Below are 6,025 nucleotides of genomic sequence, written 5' to 3'. Positions count from 1 at the left end.
TTCAATCAAAATAAAGATACCCTTTCAATAGAGTCATTTTCTTGAACACTATGTTTTAATTAATTAATTAGTGTTCTTAATCTCAAAGGTTCACTATATATAAACTTTCTATATCACGTGCATTCAAGGTCTAATTTAAACACCTCTTTTTGTAAATAAAACACACTCTTTTTCTATTCAATCTATAATTACCCCCTTTAAATAGTACCCTTTTGTATGTAAAAAATATGTTAAAAAAAGACTTTAAAAACCCCTTTTGTTGACCCACCTGGTACGCTTACATATTTATAAGTGACTCTTTGAGCTCGTAATTAATTAATTAATTATGAATACTAATTAATTAATTGAGCAATATACTTTGGCATACATTTTCGCTTACAATTTCCATATGCATCAACCACACCACATCGACTCTCTCTTTCCCAATCACCACGTCGTTTCTCTGTCTATAAACCTTGGTTCTCCCTGTCATCACGCCCTCCCTCTCTCTCTCTCGCTCTCTCTCTCTCTCTCTCTCTCACAGATGGAAAAGGCAGTCGAGTAGCTTTTATACCTACGATGAGACGATTATTGGAGGAGTTGAGAACATTTTAGAAACTTCTCTTTTTTATCTCCGTCTAGACACATCACCTACCTAAAGTGCCTCACCCGCCTAATGTTAATAGACCTACGCCTAAGGACTCTTTTGCCATGGCTAATTAATTAATGTGAAAGAAAATTTGGCACCCATATTTAGGCCTATGTTTGTGGATAGTATTGAACAATTTTCAAGGCAAAAGCAAAACTAAAAGTGATTTTTTTTAAGGTCGTCTCATGAAGACAATGTGAAAATGAGTGGAGAGAGAGAGATTGATTGTTTCTATTGGATTGAGCAAACTACTTTGAGGGTTCTAAGAAGAGACATTCCCCATGTAAGGCTATTCCTTCCTCTTGAAAGTTGTAAGAGCCATTCCCAACATGACTACTATAAAATTTCCAAAAAACACAAACTAATTATAATCTTTAAGAAAGATACCTTAAAAAAATATGGGGTGTTTTAATACCACAAAAAGAAAACCATCATACTTATAAATAATTTTTAAAACAAGCTGTGATCCTTGGCACTATTCCAAGTGCTCAAAACAATAAACTCCCCAAAGCTATGTATTGTTTTGAGCACTATTCCAAGTGCTCAAAACAATAAACTCCCCAAAGCTATGTAATGTTAAAAGTAATACGATTATGAAAAATATAGGTAATATATAAATATGGCTTTGTGAAATCTTTACATTTCAAGTACAAAAATATGTTTTAAATAATACTCGAAACTTAAACTCATAATTGCAACCAAGCAACAATGGAACCTTTTTGAATCTTCTCTTCACTCTCAATGCCATCACTTGCTATCTTATCCTCACTCCCACCACTAAGATGAAGAAGGCAATGCATCTTACTTCGTGTGTATTCACTACACGGATTCACATAACAAAATCTAGCAACAAAATAACAAATGAATTAAAAAACAAAATGTTGCTATTCAAACCATGAGTAAGCCAATGAGCCGATAAGTCAGCAAGCCAACAAGATGGTAAGTTGATAAGCCCACAAGTCCATAAGCTGGTAAGAGCCTATAAGCCTGCAAATTTGCAAGCCAATAAGTTTGCATACTGGCAATAGCATATAAATCGGTAAGCTAGTAGGCCCACAAGTGAGCAAGTCCACAAGTCAATAATCCCACGAACCTATGAGCTGGCAAACCCTTAATTTTACAAGCCAACAAGTCGATAAGCCAGTGACCCGGTAAGGCTCATAAGCCAATAAGCCCACAAATTTGCAAGGCCACGAGCTTAAAATTTTGCAAGCCGGTAAGCGCATGAAAAGTATACGAGCCCATATAAACCCCACAATTTTGTGAGCTAGTAAGTTGGTACTACTGGCGTGTCCCATCTCCGACGAGTTGGAGCTATGCACTATATATGTAAACATATACGTTCTCAAATTTTATTAACACTTCATTTTATTTTAAAAATATTATTATCTAATAATTCTAAATATATGTTCCCATTTTTTAACTTAGTAATTTTTTGATTACTTCTATTATAAAAACCAAGCAATCATAGCTCCATTGGAGAAAAAATGGAGAAAGCAAGTGCAAACAGGAACTCTACATCATGGATCGTTTTCTTGGAGAAAAAATAAGAGACGTGTACATCAGTATAGATCCTACACTACATTTCAACTACATTCGCTTCATTTGTGTAAAAAAGGAGAACCATGAGAGTTAGATGCACCCTAGAACTATAAATGAATCTCCAATCAGAAAAGCATGCCCATTTTGATGGACCCAAGAATTCTACATCATGATCTTTGATGAGACAATCATGTGCATTATGGTAAACTTAAAGATCAAGTTAACATTAGCATAGCAATACGAAGAAAAAGATATGCTCGTCGTTCAACTCCATTCCATTGGCCATTTGTATTATGCAATATGGCATAACTTTGCGTTATGGTAACCCTAATGCCTTCACAATAACTTTTTCCATGTAGGGGAGAAGAAAGTCACGTACAATAGAGTTAAAACTTGAGTTCCACTCCATGGATCTTCTCGTGTATGAATATCCATGGATCTTCTCGTGTATGAATATATGAACTAACTGTGCATTTAATATAGAGTTGAAAGGAAATCTGTGCAGATAACTAGAAAAAAATTGTGCAACTAGCATAAAAAGCAAACGCATGTAGAATTAGAGTTAACTGAAGGAAAAGCACGCTTAGGGTTAAGGTTGGAATACATGAAGATGGACTGCCTTTGTATTTGGCAAGAATTGCCACTCCAGACGACCTTGGCATTGCAGTACACACGCAAGACTTGCCACTCCAGACGACCTTGGCGTTGCAGTACACACGCACGACGCAGATAGGCGTGAGCTGAAAGGATTTGAAAAATGTTAGAATCGGTGTAAAATTTGTGGGGTGGAGCATCAAGGTTATCTTTTTCTACTCGCACAATCGAGCTTGTCCTAAGGTTAGATTAAAGGTCACCAACCCTTTAAGCTGCTCCTCTGTACAGGGAGGGAGAAAGTTCAGATCGAACCAAGCCACAGTTCTAGGAACGGGTTTGATGACTTGGTGGTGAGGAGGGGGGCGTCTGTGTTGAACACAACAGAGGTAGAGGAATCACAGTCTGAGAGCTCCGGTTGCATCCTTGACGGCCTCTTCGACTGTGTTGAAGGTTGTATCACACCTTTTCTAATATCAACATTTATATATATCTTAAAAATTCTATTCTTTCAACACATGTCCACATTGAGCCAAGCTCATTTATATAGTATAGAAGTATGTAAGCCTGTAATTACGAGCCCACAATTTTGGAGGCCGATAAGCTCGCAACCATGCAAACCCGAAAGTCTGTTAGCGTAAATCTCCTTGAGTTCGTAAGCTGGCAAGTCGGCAAGCATGCACCTGTCATCTAGCAAGTGCCCATGCTAGAGATGGTAGAATCTTCACCTTGTCTTAATCGTTATCCTAGCTAGGATTGCTATTAGCCAAGTCCCCTTGGGTGTGGCCTTCCTTTCCTTATCCCCATATAGACCTTGGGAAATGGAACACCTTATCAAGGCTCTACATATTAAGATTATCTTGAAGCTTCCCTTAAATAGTCACAATAATAATAACACTTTCCATAAATTCAGCCCAGGCAATGGTGTGCATGGCCTTGTTCAAAGGAGTGTAAGAAGCTTTACAATGCTCAAATGAAAAGCCACAAGCAAAACTCTAACACTTAGCTCCATGTCTGTTATGGATTTTGGTAGACTTTATGGTGTAGACTTATCAAATGTTCACCAAAATGGGAACACTAATGCATTGCACAAGGAAGAGGAAGTAAGGATGACAAGGGTCATAGCTCTAGTATGTACCCTTAACTGTTCAAGATTGAACCAAGGGAAAAATTAGGGGTGAAATTTAGCCCAACGTAGCATTTTGGGGATAAATTTTAGAGGAAAATTTACCAAATTTACACTAAATTTAAGCATATATCCTGAAGATTTTCAAACATTCACTAAAGCTTCCAGCTACAAACTCTACCTTCTATCAAAGAAGGATTTTCTAGTCCATCTCAATTTGACAATATGATATGTTCCTTATTTTTTACCCTGGATTGAACAACCCTCTCTTATGGAGAATCAATGGTCCTTAACCTTGCCTCCATTGGTATCACCTCAAATTTAGAGTTTTGCACTTGGGAGAGAGCTATTGTTATTGAGGATGGATTCATGGAATATTTTTTATATTCCCATGTTGTGTAATTATGGATCGTTAAAAAGAATTCATGGAATATTTATATTCTTAGGTTTTTGTGTTATGAATTCTCTTAGACGAGTTTAGATTGGGATGCCTTTCTAAATTCTAGCAATTGTAGCTTACTTTATGCGTGCACAAGGGAATCCGTACATAATTGGAAAGTATTGGTTGCGTCGTCTTGTTGATATGAAATTTTATATGGATGTTTATTTTAATCTTAATTGATTGTCTAGTTGATGCAAGTGCGGATCATTAGACGGGATAATGGAGGCGAGCTGGTGACGATTAGGAAATATATTTTGAGATGACAAATTTTGAATATTAACAAATAGTATTTGATTTTGTGAGACGACAAGTGCCATTGATTTTTTTGGATGCTATTCATATTTATTGGCAATGTATATATAATTGGGACATGTGAAATCTCCCTAGTGCATATCTTATTTTTCAAGATGTGTGTACTTTTATAAGGTTCAAGGCTCACATCTATTTTTAAAAGAGGTCTAGCTTGCATGCTCAAGAAAGCTATTTTTGAAGCAAGCCACTTCTCAAGAATACTATTCTTGAGGAAGTCGACTTTTGAAGAATACTATTCTTGAGGAAGTCTACATTTTTTGTAAAAGTATACTATTTTTGAGCCCCAAGGGCTACTCTTGAAATATATTTAAGTACACCAGGATGAAGTGTGGGCTCACTTTTGTGTGGGGGAAAATTAGACCCAATATTGAGTATCTTGTTTTTTCTATTTATTTTTAATATTTTATTTATTACAATCATTTTTATGGGTTCATGTCAACCTCCCACAACATCTATCGAGAGCTTTGTCCCTCTATTTAAGTGACCTCAATCATGGAAATTTAGACTTAAGTAGTGAGCACAGAGAGGGAGAGAGCTATGGAGATCTCTATCTCTACCTCAATGACAATTGTGAGTGAAAGAGATGGGGATAGAAAGGGAAAGGGATAAGAGGAGAGCAAGCAATGTACTCAATACACTTGCACACACAATCCACTAGCAAGAAAGCAAGAAATAAGAGAAAGAAAAGCAAGCAAGAAAGCAAGAAATAAGAGAAAGCAAAGCAAGCAAGAAAGCCTCACATCAAGAGCACAAGACTAGGCTCGATTATGATATGAATGGGAGTATGTGAATTCTCATTAGTAAAAAAATACATGCCTCATATTAACAATGATTTATCTACATACCTCAACACAATAGTACAAGACTAGAGTCAATTGTGATAACAAGATTGTGTATATTCTCATTAGCCAAAAAATGACTAATGAGAATGATGGGATTGCATGTATTCTCATTAGTAAAAAATGACTTATATACATGCCTCATATTTACAATACCAAATATGGTAGGGGTCCAAGAACCAGAATAATGGGATTGTGTGTATGCTCATAAGTAATAAATGACTTATATACATGCCCCATATTTACAATACCAACTAATGGTCTAGGGGTCCAAAAACTAGAATAATGGGATTGTGTGTATTCTCATTAGTAAAAAATAACTTATATATATGCCTCGTATTTATAATACACGTAATGGTCTAGGGGTCCAAAAACTAGAATAACCTAATTTCTTAGACTATATTTAGAGACTAATGACGTTATATATTCTTCATAATAACATATCAATCATCATTACACAAGTTGGAAGCTTGGTGATATCCCAAAATCATTATATGAAGTACATTGTGCATGTATAGAAAGATGTGGAAAAAATGAGTGTACTT

The sequence above is a fragment of the Cibotium barometz genome, chromosome 27, assembly GCF_041138505.1.
Source record: "Cibotium barometz isolate CiBa-2024 chromosome 27, ASM4113850v1, whole genome shotgun sequence".
Classification (NCBI taxonomy): domain Eukaryota; kingdom Viridiplantae; phylum Streptophyta; class Polypodiopsida; order Cyatheales; family Cibotiaceae; genus Cibotium; species Cibotium barometz.
This window is presented reverse-complemented; position numbering follows the sequence as displayed.